Raw genomic sequence first — 16,160 nt, forward strand, 5'->3', positions numbered from 1 at the left:
CAGTAAGGACAGTTACACGGTTCTAATATTGACTTCAGTGACCTTTCCCTTTTATTTATTTATTTGGGGGGGGCATCTTCCAACTGCAAAGTATTGGGCAAGCTTTGGGGAGCAAATATACAACACAAAATCTTAAACTCTGGTCGCTAAAAACATCTTTTCCTCTGATAGCATCTAGCTACTAGTTGTAGGAATAATATAGCTCTTTAAATATAGGACACTTCCCATGCCCTTCCATCTCTTTCAGGTCTTAAATCAGAAGAAGAAATTGAAGTCCTTCTGTGGCCTCTTTCCAGCTCCCAGATCACTCTTGCTGGGCCATGTGCCCCACATAAAGCTCAGAGGAAGGAGGGTGAGGGGCAGGCTGTCAGGCTGAGTATACCTCCACATTCTTCTTCCAGCAAAAGTCTCCTCCACTAGATTAGACAGATCGGTTCCATGAAATCAACTCTGGACACAGACATCAAAGCGAGTCAATGGGGAGGCACTGGCCATTGTAACTTCTCTTTATCCAGTTTCATTAACACGTGTTTTGTTATTTAAAAACCTGGTAGGAAAGAGGTTCTCAAACTTGGCTACACACTGGTATCCCCTGGAGGTGCAAGACTACTTATATCCACCAAAATGGCCAAAAAGAAAAATAATCTTTTTTATAAGACGGAAAATAGCAACTGTTGGCAAGAATTCTTATACACTGGGAACAGAAGTTGATACAACCACTTTTAGAACTCCTCAGCAATATCTTCTAAAGCGGAACATTCACACAGCCTATAACCCAGCAATTTCATTGCTAGGAATATACCCAACAGAAATTTCTATATACACTTACCAAAAGGCATTTACAAGAACTTAATGGCACTGTTTATAATTGTCTCAAGGTATAAACTCCAAAATGCCCACCAACAGCAGTCTAGAAAAGAATTATGGTGTATTCACACAATAGAACATTGTACAACAATGAGAATGAGCAATATACAACTGGACTCTCACAAGGTTAACCAAAATGAGCCAAACACACACACACACACACACACATACACAAATACATACTATATGATTCTATTCATGTGAAATTCAGTAACAGGCAAAACTAATCCATGTTATCAATCAGGATAGTGATTTGGGGGTCAGGGCGACTGGAATGTGACATGAGGGGTACTTCCAGAGTACTGGTGATATTCTGGGTTGTGTTTCTTTTTGTTGTTGTTTTTATTTAGCAGGATATGAGTTGTGAAAAATTCATTCATGTAGGGTTTGTGACTTTTCTAGATTTGTTTTACCTTAATTCATTAAAATTTTTTAAAATACTGATGCCCGGGTTCCATCTTGAGAGATTCTAATGTAATTGATCTGAGGTGCAGCCAGGCATTAAAAGATGTTAAAAAGCTCCCCTGGTGGGTCTAATGTGCATCCAAGATCCACTGTGTTAGAACTTGGCAACCCTCCCTAGGATTTCTTGGAGCAGGAAGTGCCGCTGCTTCTCTAGCAAGTCGAAAGCAGATGTCTTTTGTGGAACACCGCTAACTCCAGGAGAGGTTTATAGCTGTCACATGGGAAAGGGGCTTCGCCGCCAAATGCGTCGTTTTTTAACTTCTAATCATCAACTGCACTTCTAGAGATGCGTGTTTTATCTACACGGTCTCATTTGATCCTTACAACAAGCCTACAACCAAAGTATTATTAATCCTTATTTTACAGAAGGGTAAACTAAAACGTAGTGGGGTAATGACCAAGGTCATACAGCCAGGTAGGTAACAGGGCTTTGATTGCAATCGGCATTGGCCTTGACATTGAAACCCATGCTCCTAACCACTGTCCCAATCTGCCTCTCCGAGACTTAAGAGCGCGCCTACCGGAAAACGCGAGTGGTGGGTTACACAGCCTTTCCCAGAGTGGTCTCCTTGCCTCCGACCCACCGGCCACACCACCGGCCCATTTCCATTCGGAAACCAAGTCTGAGTCTGTATTTCCCTTGTAGGGAAGCATTTCATGCCTCTCCGTTGCCTAGAGACTCAAGTTTAAACTCCTCAGCCTAACGGTTCAGGCCATCCAGTATGTGGCCTTGACATTTTATTTTAAATCTATCTCTTACATCTGCATGTCCCAACGCACTAAACACTCAATTTTCCAGCTACCCTGAAAAGGTCGGATAGGTTCACACCTCCACCACCGTCCCCACTGTTTGTTGAGACCCTGCTAGGTGCCGGGTACAACAGATAAATTAACTTCAATCCCCACAACGAGCCATTTAAAATAGGGGTCATTGTCCCCAGTACATAGATGAGAAGGTAGAGGTCCATCTTGACATGCCCAGCGTCACCACTCATAAGGGGCAGAACTAGGACCTGAACCCAGAGTTGGCATTCTCTGCTACAAAGCCCGCAGTTTCCGCCACAGCCCCTCCTCACCTTTATTCATGCTATCCCATGGGCTGGTACCAGCCTTCTCTCTTTCCGCTCAGCGAACTTTTCTTTATTCTCTGAGCGCTAATGCAAGTGCTGTATTAACCCCATCTGTCTTCTCTTAAGTGCCCAGGCACTGTGCGAAGCACGTGACTGGCCTCGTCTCATTCACACAGGGTCTCAATGTCCCTTTTGTTCCCTCTGAGTTGATCTTTATCTGTCCTGTGCCCAATGGGTGTCTTTCCCCTCTCCAGTTCCAAGGCATACGACCACGTCTCCATGGTGGCACTCCACACTCTTCGGTAACCGACAGTTTCAGACCTGCCTCTCCCATCAGACTGGATGCGCTTGAAAGACAAGGCATGTACCTTATCCGCCTAGACAGCCTGCTAGAGAGCCACCCAGCACATGGTGGGTATTTTGGAAACGAGAGAGAGTGGACAGGGTGGTGGGAGGACCAAGAGACTGAAAAGGCACGGAGGCTGTTCGATCAGTTCTGTCACAAGGAGTGGTCCTGTCACAGGGAGTGGTCCTGCAGCTTGGGACCAGGGTTGTAGCATCAAACAGACAAAATAGACCTGGCTACCGGGGGAAGAGGTCACACGGAGGGGGCCAGACCCAGGACGCCTCTCACCTGGCCCCCGCCTTGCCTTCCAGGAAAGGATGGGTTAGGATTGCCCCTGGCTTCACCGCTTCTTCAACTCGGCATGCTTTGCAATTGGCTCCTCTGCCCCTGCTTAGGTGCGTTGTTGTAAAACAATGGTTGGGTTAGTTCCACAGCCCTGCTTCAGCTATTCTCAACCGTTCCTTGCCTTGTGTTATTCTTAAGATTACCCCAGTGAATAAAGATCTCCAGGACAGGCGGCCCAAAGGAAATGTATAGATAGCTGAGGTGTGGCTCCTCCCAGGTGGGTAGATCAGCTGGTCCTGCCCCTTTCTAAATAGATCTGTTCTTTCTGAGTAAGAGGTCCCTTTACAACAGTGGTCCCCAACCCCTGGGCCGTGGACCGGTACTGGTTCATGGGCCATTTGGTACCGGTCCACAAAGAAATAATAAATAACTTATATTATATTCCGTTTCATTTATATTTAAGTCTGAACGATGTTTTATTTTTTTTAAATGGCCAGATGCCCTCTGTTATATCTGTCTAAGACTCACTCTTGACGCTTGTCTTGGTCACGTGATACATTTATCCGTCCCACCCTAAAGGCCGGTCCGTGAAAATATTTTCTGACATTAAACCGGTCCGTGGCCCATAAAAGGTTGGGGACCACTGTTTTACAAGACAGGGGCATCTTTAATGTTCACTCATTCATTGAACACCCGTTTGGTGTATCCAGTCTACAATGGGCGGGCGCTGTTCAGAGCCCGCCTTCTTGTCACCCCTGCGGTGACTGCCTATTCATGCCACCCACGTCTAACCTCTATAAGCGTCAAAGGCTGTGGGTTTTTACAGCCAGCCTCTGCTCCTTTGCTCTCATTCTTCCTGCACAAACATACCCTTGTCCCGGTATGAGCAAGCAGTAAGCAGTACGCACTGCAAACTCAGCTCGGTCTCTATACAGCCTCCCTCCCCACAAACCCGTTAGTAAACAGGGAAACCGCCAAAGAGACTCAAACTTACGTGTCCCTAACTGCCTGTCTCTGCTGCTGCCCCCACTGGAGGTAGGCTGCATGACTTTCCCACTGCTAATCAAGGCATTTTCTAATGAGGATTTCAAGTCCCACCCTACTCCCTATATCATAGTGTATAATGTACTTTACGACTTCATTTTGTGATATTTGGGAAGATAGAGTTAATCAAGCAAAAGTTAGCTTAGTTTATGTCAGGGGTCTCAAACTCAACTCAGCATGTGGGCCGCAGAGCAAGATCACAGCCGTTAGGCGGGCCGCACTAGGTCTACAAAAGGCAACTGTTACATAACACTTTTCTCACTGCAGTTGAAAACAAAAAAAAATCAGTACAACAAGCACAATCATACATGCAGTTTACTCAGTGTCACAAAACGACCAGAAACTGTAGTTCGCATCACAACTGCTGTTAACTAAGCTAATATCTAGCTAGGATGCTAGAGAAATGAAAAATACAAGTAGGCCCCTAGGCTTACTTAATTTTATCCAAAATATTTTGAACTTCGTGGATTAGTCTGCAGGCTGCACAAAATTGTTCGGCGGGCCGCGAGTTTGAGACCCCTGGTTTATGTGTTCCTCCTAGCACATTTGAACGACATTGTTTTTTTTCTCCTATCTGCCCACATTTCGGCTTCCTCCAAGGGACCAGAGACCAAGCCTGAGGATCCAGGCGGGCTTAATCTAATCTTACATCTCATTCCAATCAGAAAGCCAGGTCAAACGTAGTTCTTAAATATTTAACCACCTTTATGTAGGCCCAGTCTTAGAGGGTCAGATTTTGAATTACCAAGGAGCCTGACCCAGAAACATCTTTTCTCCTTTCAGATTTGGCAAGAAATTAAAGTTACTTAATACTCAGTGTTGGAAAAGATGGTGGGGGATGGTATTCCCACCTACTTGTGATGGAATAGAAATTGGTTTGGCCTCTTCAGAGGACAATTTGACAATGTCTTGTCATAGCCTAAACTGCAGGGAATCTTCCTGGCAGATAAAATCATACCAGCGTCTAAAGATTTGGTAGGCTATACAAGCACGGGCCTTGCGGCAGTAGGAAAATGCTAGAAACTATCTCAACTGTCAGCTCGGAAGCAGAAATAAATTACGGTTAATTTTTATTACCGAAATATCATGTAGCCTTCAAGACTCGGGCATATCTCTATGTGTTGACACATGCTAAGATAAATGAGCTGAGAAAAGGAAGTTTTGGAAACGTGATCTATAGCTGCGTTAAAAAGAAAAAGGGATAAACATGTAAATGAATGTGCGTTTGCATATGTATGAGAAATTTATGGAAAGACACATAAAACCTTCAGGAATTTCTTCTGAGGGAAAGAAGGAGAGGCTGAGGATAATGTCTGGAGGGTACTATCGCTTTCCATTTTCCACATTTCCGTACTGTTTTTTAATAATGCATTTGTATTTTATAATTAAAAAGTATAAAATATTGCAATAAGAAAACAGAAGCTGGATTTTATATAGGTTAAAAAAAAAAACACCCTAATGAAAATTGGGAGGAAATTGTCCCTATTTCTTTTCTTTTTTAAATTTGTTGATTGATTTTAGAGAGAGAGGAAGGGGGAGAGAGAGAGAGAGAGAAACACCAATCTGTTCCTGCAGGTGCCCTGACCAGGATTGAATCCGCAACCTTTGCATACTGGGATGATGCTCTCTCTAACCAACCTAGCTATCTGGCCAGGGCTGTCCCTAATTCTTTAGAAGGTGATAGGCGATGTCTGTGAGGCAACCTTGCTCTCTGCCTCGAGCGTGGGAGAGCCCATGATGACTCCAGAGTTCCAGAAGGGACCTGGAGACCGTGACAGCCACCGAGAAGGGCCAAGAGCCCCGAGGAGAGTAAATGTGAGAATGTGTGGCTTCCTCACACTCTTGGAGCCCAGGAAATGAAGCCAGTTCTGACTGAGACTCTGAACCATTCCAGGAGCCAAGAAATTCTGAGAGCTCATCAGCGTGGCACAAACACCAGGGCTTCGAAACAGTGCCAAGAGGCAAAGGCTAGGGATGCTTAGGTAAGTAATGACACACGTGACCTGGGTGAGCAAAACAACCAGCCCAGTCACCTGGGGCACCAATGGCACAGGGCTTTGCTCACCTAGCCCCTCTGCTCTGAAGCTATCTATGACTCCCGGAGGCTGACTTTGCTGATACTAATATAATAATAATAGCTGAGACGGAGCGAATACATCTGACATGCCAAGCAGAGGCTGAAGGGTCAATTGTATCATCTCGTGTTATTATTATTCCTGTATTACACAGGGGGAAATTTAGGCTTAGTGAACATAAGCAAGTAACTTGCTCGAGGTTGCAGTAAATGGTGGAGGCAGGAATCAAACCCGGGCCTGACTCCAGAGGCAGCCAAGGTCACTGTTAGCTGTCCCCCTGTGTGGGGAAGAACTAGAAAAAGGCACTCCCTCAGAGTAGGGACAGCCCCAAGGAGCAGCACAGCAGTCTCATCCAAAGCAAAGCCAGATGTTCCGGGTTCAGATTCTTGCTCTGCCGCTTGCTGCCTGTGTGACCTGGGGGAAAGTCACGGACCCTCTCTGTGCCTCACTTTCTTCCGCAGTAAAATCAGGGATGGCACCTCTTAGCTAGGAGGACTAAAAGAGTTAAAGAGACAGCGACTAGCTCAGAATAAGTCCCAAACGATAACGATTATTCTTTGTATTAAGAAAAAGACGCCCTTTCTCTCAGGCAGATGCAATTCTGCAGGGTGCAGAGGTTGGCAAGCAGAGCCGGATAGGTTTCACCCCTCCCCCAGCCAGGTGCCGTCAGGCAGCGGGCGACTTGCAAACCTGACACAGGTCCTGCCGAGCATTTACGTCCCGTGCACTGCCAGCTCTTCCTCCCGGCTCCCCCTCCACCAGCCTGGCTGAGACTCAGAATCACCTGGCACACTTTTTTAAATGACAGATTCCCAGGACCACACCTGGGCTGGTTCTGATCCAGGCAGGCTAGGCTAGGGGCCCAGGGGTCTGTATATTCAACAAGCCACAGGAGATCAGGTGACTCAGGAAGAGTGTATTCCTGGACACACGTTTCTGGAAATCTTAGAAGCCCCTCACACTTCGCTCTGAGAGCAGCAGCAGGCAGCCACCGCTCAACGCTTGGTCCCGGCCTGGGCCCAGGGAGAAGGCGCGCAGTAAGTACGTGACCGTCAGCCAGCCAGCAGAGCAGGTAGCTGTGCAAACAGGCACATGCACGACAGGCTGGATTTGCTTTTGTGCTTAAGTGGGTTGTGCCCGGGATGCCTCATCTGGAGACTTGGGGTTCCCCAGACTCCTATTCCTCAAAGCACAGTGGACAGACCAGAAGAATGATTTCCCTTGGGAGCCTGTTAAAAATGCAGGTGCTCAGGCCCCAAACCCACCAAATTGGAGTCTGCTTTTTACAAGAACCTCAAGATTCATGAGTAAGTTTGAGGCATGTATCTGAGACCCCCTTATCTGCTCAGAATAAATTCAAACCACTGCATATCTCTAACCCATCCAGATGCCCATTGGGGCCAATCTCTTCCTTCAAACTCCCCGAGAACCCCAGAAACAAGCATGATCCTTTCAAAAGCCCAGATCCAGGCTGAGAAGCCAGCGGGGGGCTCACCATGAATCTCTGCCTGAATCAGTTATTTATTTCAAAATCCACATCTGACCTGCGGTGGCGCAGTAGATGGAGTGTTCACCTGGAATGCTGAGGTCGCCGGTTCAAAACCCCAGGCTTGCCCAGTCAAGGCGCATACGAGAAGCAACTACTATGAGCTGATGCTTCCCATTCCTCTCTCTCTCTCCAAAAAATAAAAATAAAAAAATAAAAAATAAAAAAATCAAGGAATAAAACCTTTATTAAAAAATTCACATAAAAATACACTTTCCTGCCTGACCAGGCAGTGGCGCAGTGGATAGAGCGTCGGACTAGGATGTGGAGGACCCAGGTTCGAGACCCTGAGGTCACCAGCTTGAGCGCAGGCTCACCTGGTTTGAGCAAAGCTCACCAGCTTGAGCGCGGGCTCACCTGGTTTGAGCAAAGCTCACCAGCTTGAGCGCAGGCTCACCTGGTTTGAGCAAAGCTCACCAGCTTGGACCCAAGGTCGCTGGCTTAAGCAAGATGTTACTCGGTCTGCTGTAGCCCCCTGGTCAAGGCACATATGAGAAAGCAATCAATGAACAACTAAAGTACCACAACGAAAAACTGATGATTAATGCTTCTCATCTCTTTCCATTCCTATCTGTCCCTATCTATCCCTCTCTCTGACTCTCTCTCTGGCTCTGAAAGAAAAAACAAAAAAACAACACTTTCCTAATACATTGAAAAGACAACAGCTCTAGCCGTTACAATTACAGGGCATAAGACATTCCCTTCTTCGGTACAGAGTCGCCACCGCGGCTTCCCTGACCGAAGCCATCCAGAGACATCGGATGGCCCAAAGAAAACAAGCAATGTCTTCCTGTTGGCCAAGCTTCAAATGATTGGGCAGATTTCACACTGGAGCTTGACCTCATTAATCCAAAGCCTATCACATTGCTGTAAATGTCAGTGGAAAATAGCCATTCAGTAGGTTTCCTTCATTCCACCCGAAAGGGAAAAAACAGGAAGCTGACAGCAGCTGCGCCCCAGCTTGGCTGATCCCAAGGGCCCGGCTGACAGGGCGTTCCTTGTCAGCACCTATTTCCCCTGCCCCAGCCTGCTTGTCCAGATAAAGGTGGGTCCTGAATCTACGGGAGCAAAACGCAGCGACGATCGCAATTCGGATCATTCAGGCCCCCAAGCACCTGCTCGGGAAGAAAAACAGCGTGGTCTGAGTTTCTTTGGCCTGCGTTCCCAATTGGCTGATCACCATTCAGACTCATCTAAATCTCTTCTTCCCATTCAAAATGTCCTGCGAGCCAAACCGCCGGGACTCCAGGGGACATGAGGCGTTCCAAGACCTCATTCATCTCTTTAATGCATATTGATTGTCTACTGTGTGCCGGGCATCATGCTGGGCAACTGGGGACATGGAACTGAATGAATCAGACACAGTCACTGACCTTACGGGGTTTATAGTCCAGTCTAAGCTTCCTCCGCCTTGGCACTATTGACTGACATTGGGGCTCGTATCATTCTTTGTTGTGGGGGCTGTCCTATGCACTGTGGGTATTAGCAGCATCCCTGGCCTCAACCTACTGATGCGTCCCTTTTCCCATTGCTACAACCAAAGATGTCTCCAGACATTGTCAAAGGCCCGCAGTTGAGAACCACTGATCTCGTCAGTGAGACAGACTAAAAGAATAATGAAGAGTAATGACCACAAATCACCACTTACTCACAATTTTGGTAAATACCATGGAGGGAAATCTTGTGAATACTACACCAACAGTATCCACAATTTGAAAGCCGGGCATTCCAATGACAATTCTGAATTATATATATATATAAAATGTCTATATGATCTGTATTCCAGGTGAAGAAACTGAGGTTCAAGGTAATGAGGAAATTTTCCAAGGCCAAAAAGCCAGTGGAAGGCAGACTCAGGATTGGAACCCTGGCCTTAAACTCTGCCTCCCACGGAAAAGGAAATCTGAGCCTTTGTCTTCTGTAAACAGGTAGGGTATGTGGTCATGTGATACCCTGACCAGCCATCCTAAAAGACTCATTCCTTCCTGGGGTCACCGTGGAGCTCAGCCAGCACCTGCTACATCAATCAAAGTGCACACTGCCTACATCAAGGCACGTTTGTGGGATACGAGCCGGCCGAAGAATGCGGCCTGAACTCTGAGCCGCTGAAGAATGCCTCCCCCGCGCCAAGTGCCTGCACACAGGGCCTTCCCAAAAGTCAGGGCAGGGAGAGAAAGGGGCAGTCAGCCCCACGGCAACCAGAGCACGCCCGACTGTGACCCATCTCCAAGGTACCTTCTGCCCAGCATCCGAGGGTACACAGTGTAAAAAAATCCGGCATTCCACAGGCAGCTGTAGATAGTTACAAGGTGCATGCCCTGACGGGATAGCCCGCGTGGTTAGAGCATTGTCCCCATATGCCAAGATTATGAGTTCGATCCCTGGTCAGGGCACATACAGAAACAAAGAGATATTTCTGTCTCTCTCTATCCTCCTCTCTCTTTAAAATCAATAATTTTTTCTTTTAAAGAAGCATAAGTGAGCGGGTACAGGATAGCACATAGCAACTTTGGAGACCTCCGGACATGAATGCCTACCACATATAAGCTGCATGCCTTTTGCAAATCACCTCATCCTTTGTGCCTCAGTTTCTCCCTCTGTACAATGGGGAAAAATACGTCCACTTATATGAGGAGGTGTGAGGATCCAACAGCGGCAGTACAGGTAAAGAGTTTGGCCAGTGGCCACTGGCCAGAAAAGCACTTGGTACAATATCATGGCCAATAAAGGAGCCAAATCATGACATTTTCTTCTACGGCACCCCCCTTCCTTCAAATGAGAAACTGAGTCCCAGGGAGAAAGAAACACGTACGGAAGTATCTCCTCTCAGGGAGCATCTCAGGAAGAAGGAGGGGACACTGGCGCTTCCTGGGTAGAAGGAAGAGGAAGGGACAGTTCGTGTATTGGCAAATGAGCAGAGCTCGGCCCTTCCTCCCAGGCAGAAGTTAATCCTAGACTTTCCCAGGTGTCACGACCAGGCAACCCTCTGCAGGCTGCAGGGTACCTACTTCGGGTCAGCGACTGTTTAATCATTCGGGACCCCTTGCCGGGATGGTCTCTGCCTACCTCCCTGGCTCTGCCTGCTGCCCTGCCCCCACTGACGGCATGGTGATGGAGCCCTGCCCCCACGGACCGCATGGTGATGGAGCTCCAGCTCCCACTCCCCACTGCTCTCACAGACACCAAGCCTCCCCGCCTCCCTGGCTCTGCCTACTGCCCTGCCCCCACTGACCGCATGGTGATGGAGCCCTGCCCCCATGAATCGCATGGTGATGGAGCCCTGCCCCCATGAATCGCATGGTGATGGAGCCCTGCCCCCACTGACCGCATGGTGATGGAGCCCTGCCCCCATGGACCGCATGGTGATGGAGCCCTGCCCCCACTGACCGCATGGTGATGGAGCCCTGCCCCCACTGACCGCATGGTGATGGAGCCCTGCCCCCACGGACCGCATGGTGATGGAGCTCCAGCTCCCACTCCCCACTGCTCTCACAGACACCGAGCCTCCCTGCCTCCCTGACTCTGCCTACTGCCCTGCCCCCACGGACCGCATGGTGATGGAGCCCTGCCCCCACGGACCACATGGTGATGGAGCCCTGCCCCCACGGACCGCACGGTGATGGAGCTCCAGCTCCCACTCCCCACTGCTCTCACAGACACCGAGCCTCCCTGCCTTCCACCAGCTGTTCTCTCTGCTGTTCAGGCTGCCTGCCCCTCCATTACCCACCACCTGGAAAACGGCCTCTGAAGGGCTCAACTGGGTTCCAGCAGCAAACTTTGCCCACCTGTTATTGGTCATCACAGACTAATAATAACAGCAACTGACATTTGCAATCACGATTAGTATCCATCCAGAAGGCCCTGAGCTGAATTTCTTACCCACATGGTCTCACTTTTCTCCTCACATCACCACCCTAGGTAAGTAGCTTATCTGCTTGAAAGTTAAGGCATCTGCCCATCACAATTTGAGCTACCAGGTGGCAGAGTCAGGAATGGAACCTGTTGGCTGGCCTGGGCCCACCTGTTCATCCATCACTCTGTTCTTCACTCCTCTTCCTGCTAATGACACTGCGATCCAGCGCCCCTTGTCGCTACCTGTGGGGAACATTGGCCACACTCTCTGCTTCCAGGCCTGCCCTCCCCCACAGAGAAAGAACCCTGAGAGCCGCCTGATAAGTAAACATCTGTTGAATAAATCAATGAATCCTGAAGAGATGGCAGCCAGGAGAGCAAGGCTTCCTCGGGACAGGTCCATGCTGGACTCGAACTTCCAGGAGGCAGGCTGAGAGGCTTTACCTGTCCTTCTGCCCTGCTAGAGGCAGGGGAGGTCTGACTCCCCCAGACTGGAGCCAGGGGGAGCCCAGTGCAAAGGAGGAAATGGTGGTGATGGTGACAGAAACCACTTCCTACATTCCTGCCCACACCAGGTGCTGTACTAAGCACTTTCTGTACATTATGGTCTCACGGAATCTTCACAACCCCATGAAGTCAGCAAGACTATTACTCCCATTTTACAGATGAGAAAACTTGGACTCAGAGAGAGTACATAGTCTACCCAGGGTCACAGAGCTTTTAAGCCTAGACCTGTAATTTGAACTAGACCTGCCTGGTCCCTTGCTCTTCGTACGTTGTAGCTTTCTGTAGGAGGCAGGCTTGTCCAAGTCCTCCTTGAAACCCAGTCTCTAAGACGCCACCTGGTCTCTGCTGGGAGAATGCCAGTTGGGACCCACTAGACACCACATGCTCCTCAGAGCAGGTGGAGTGGAGGGGCAGGTGGCCAGGCAGGGGGAGGAGGGCAAGGCTGGGTGAGGGTCCTGAGGGTCTGGGCACACCACATGAATTCAGGTGTGTGCCTTCTGCAACCTGCAAAACCAGGCTGGCTGCAGCTCCCGGGAGTCACAGAAAGCTCACTCTGGATGATGGACCAGGTTTTGAGAGGAGCCTGAGGCCTTAGTTTCCAGAGCCCTAGTGGGCCCTGCAGGAAGGTCTGGCCCTGGGGGAAACCCACCTTCCTGGTCAACAACCTCTTAGCCCTGTAGCTTAGGCTCCCAAACAGACTTAGCTAGTTTAGAATTTGATCTCCACTCCATCATCAGTTACCCAAGACACGGCACCTGAGCATGCCGTGGCCTCACCTGCCATGGCCTTCCACCCCAGGGAAGATCCAGACAGCAGGAGGACACAAGCAGACCCAGGATGCCTGCACCACGGAGGAGTCACATGAATGTCACAGTGGGGGAGACGGAAAGAGGGGATGCGTTTAGGATGGGTCAGGTGGTCTTCCTGTAGGAAGACACTCCAGAGGCTGGGAAGTGCTGGGACCAGAGAGGGGTCAGGAAAGTTCTAGGGTGGTGGACACTGTTGGGTAGACTCCAGCTGACACCATGTGCAAAGTTGAACATCCAGAGGGACCTGGTTGACCTCTTGCCCCCAACATCCTAGTGGCAGGTGGAGGAGAAAGGGCTGGGGATCTGTGTGGGAAGGCCCTGTGCAGGCTGCCAGTTGAAAGACTCACCAGCGCCCACCAGCCGCCTGCAGGCTGGCTCTTTATGACAAAGCAAGGGAGGGAGAACTGGAAACTCCCCGGGCCCTGCAGAACCACCCACCAGGACTCCACTCCTGCTCCAGCTTAGGAGAAGAGCCACGCCCCACTCAAAACCGGTGCGAAAGGCGCCAGCATTTACTTAGGAGCACTCACCCTGCCATGCTCCGCTGCACCAAGCACTTCCCGTGGGTCCTCCCCCATCCCCCAAAGGCTGAGCCTTAGCCCCATTTCCTAGAGACAACTGAGGCTCTGAGGCCCAGCGCCGTGCCCTCCGGCAGACAGCTAGTCACCCGACGAGATAAAAAGCTTTATTACCAGCCTACGAGGAGGCCTCCCAGACGGAGGGGTTTTCTCCGCCGCAGGAAATGGCAGGGCACACAGAGAAATAGCCCCGCGGGCTGAGGCGGCTAACGACAGGCCCCTGCCCGAGAAAGCCCTGGTGGAAAGGGCGCCTGGTACCACAGGGCCCGGGTCCTCCACAGAAGGCGATTCAGAGGCGGCACCTGGTGCCCGGGGCCGCGGGGAGCTGGTGGGCTTTTCTGACACCGAGAACAGGGGCCCATTATGTGGAATCCAATCACATGGGCGCGCAAGCAGCTAGGCTTTCGGTTCTGAGAAGCGCTTACGCCGCCGCATCTCTCCTTCGGCGCCCGAGGTGCCCGGAGCGCCGGGTCTCAGGTTCCCGATAGGGCCAGATTCAAAGCTCGCCGAGGCTCAGTTATCCGCTTGAGGCTGGGAGCTGCATCATCAGCATCTCCAGTGCAGCCGGGCCCGGGCTGGGGGGGGGGGGGGGGGGGGGGAGGAGGAGGGAAGGAAGGAGCCTGCATCAGGGGAGGCGGCGGCAGCGAGCGCCTCCCCCGCCCTGCTCGCCGCTCGGCGCGGTCTGGCAGCTCAGCCGGGGCGCTCCGGGTGACCTTGGGGGGACCCCCTGCGCGACCTCTCGGGGCGGGCTGCACAGTTTCTGCCCATCCTAGGCGCTCGAGGGCGCTCCTCTGGCCGAGTCGAAGCGCGGGACTCGGGAGGAGTAGCGCTCCGGGCGTGGAGACCCAGCAGCCGGCGCACCGCGACCGTTTGGAGAAGCCGGGCACACTCGGGGTCTGCCCGGAGTCGGCGAGCTATGTCAGCAGAATCCCGGGCTGGACGGGTTGGCATGTGGGGTCGCCTGCCCTTGAGGACCTTTCCCGCCTGGGCAGGAACGCTCCCTGAGCCTGGCGGCTGCCTGCGACGACCTAGCACCGCCACGCGAGGGGGCGGCGCCCCCATGCCCAGCCCTGGGGCTGGGCGCGAGCTGTTTGGTGCTGGTGGTAGCTCCTGATTCCTGCTATTGAGCCCCCCAGCAGACTGAGACCCGAGGGTCCAGCACCAGCCGAAATCCCCCTGCCCGCCCTTAGATCGGGCCACGGCGACCCCGGCCAACAACCTGCCACACCACCCCACCCCGGCCTCGTCGTTGGCGCGCAAGACCCGGGAGAACGCCCCCACCTCCGCCCGCCTCCCAGTCCTGCGCTCCGGATACCCGCCTTCCCAGTGCTGTCCTCCCAATGATCTGGAGCCGCCGGCCCTTGGCCAAAGCGCGCCACACGCCCCCGGCCGGGTTGTCAGAAGCCGAGACCACCTTCCCGCCGCCATCCACACCCCCCGTCCGCCCGTCAAGCCGCAGAGCGCAGCAGGGAGGCGGCACCGCTGGGGGACTCACCCGCTCTCCCGAGCCCTGCCGGGGCGGCTCCCGGCCCCGGATCCGTCCGTGGGTCCCCGACCGCGGCTGCCTGCGAGGCGAATGAAGCCGGCTTTGCTCCACCGCGAGCCTCTGCACCGCCCTCGGCTCCTCCCCCAAGGCGGAGCCTGAGCTCCCGAGAAGCTGGTGGGCGCGCTCCTCGGGGTCTGGCTGGCGAGGGAGCGCGCTTAGGGTCCTGGCGCTCTAAGGGTAGAGACCCCTCCTTTGAGCAGCTGGAAATCCAAGGAAGTTGGGACGCGACCAGACTTGGGAATAGTTTCCCTTATGGTCTCCACTTTCCCGCCGCCGCCACCACCACCACCACCACCACCACCACCATAGAAAAGGAAGCCTAGGACTGCAATACTTGCTCCCATTTGATGGAAGTGCACGAGCAAGCCCAGAGAGGAGCAGTAACCTGCCCACGGTCACACAGAATTAGTACAGCGCCAGGAATTCAAGTCTCCTACCTTGAGGGCCTGCGCAGCCTGAGTCTGAAGGCTTCCTAGGACGTCCAGGCCTTGCCCTGGGGACAGGGCTGTGGGGGCAGAGAGCAGTAACTAAACAGGGGAGAAGGGGAGCCGTGGCCTGCAACGTGGACTCGCATCGTTTCCTCTTTCTGGAAAGAAAGGAGGTGAAGCGAAGGAGGAAGGAAGTGGTCGTACCTCCGCTGACGTCGGCAAAGATCTAGAAAGGGGCTGCCTCCCTGAGATTTCAGGTTAAAAATGAAACGGAAAACACTGGGTGGCTTTCATCATAGAATTTAAGCCTCTTTCCTGGGATGAAAGCTCTGAGCATCATCTTTTCTTTACAAGACAGGGGATTTAACTACCTTAAAGTTGCTGTTCAGAGGGCTCCCTCCCCACCCCAGCCCCCTCAGGAAGAGGAGAGAAAGTTAACAAAGGGAGGGGAGAATCCATCCCAAAACATTCTCTGGAATCCACACTCCCTGACTGGCTTTGGAACAATAGCGTTCTCTTCTCCACAAAGGGCCTTGTTTCCTGAGCTTTCTCAGCCTCCAGATTAGAGCCAGCCAGTGCACACAAGGTTTAAATTTGGGGGTTTGGGGTTTAGTACCCAGTCCATTCCATTCCCAGCAGTCTTGGGTGAAGAACTCCTCTGGGTCATTACTCACTAGCAATGTTCTTCTGAGGCTGACAGTATAGACCTGATCTTAGTGGTTTTCTGTTTGCTAAGGAGACT

At 51.6% G+C, this 16,160-nt stretch overlaps 1 protein-coding gene across 1 annotated transcript in view; it reads right to left on the minus strand.

The window, feature by feature from the left end:
* PPP1R16B (protein phosphatase 1 regulatory subunit 16B) overlaps positions 1–15,052 on the minus strand; it is a 96,684-nt gene extending 81,632 nt beyond the window's left edge. The window contains 1 exon segment of the mRNA XM_066234714.1: positions 14,940–15,052. The gene's annotated coding sequence lies outside the window, so the exon portion shown is untranslated.
* Positions 15,053–16,160: the final 1,108 nt, after the last annotated feature.

This window comes from Saccopteryx bilineata, chromosome 6, assembly GCF_036850765.1.
Source record: "Saccopteryx bilineata isolate mSacBil1 chromosome 6, mSacBil1_pri_phased_curated, whole genome shotgun sequence".
Classification (NCBI taxonomy): domain Eukaryota; kingdom Metazoa; phylum Chordata; class Mammalia; order Chiroptera; family Emballonuridae; genus Saccopteryx; species Saccopteryx bilineata.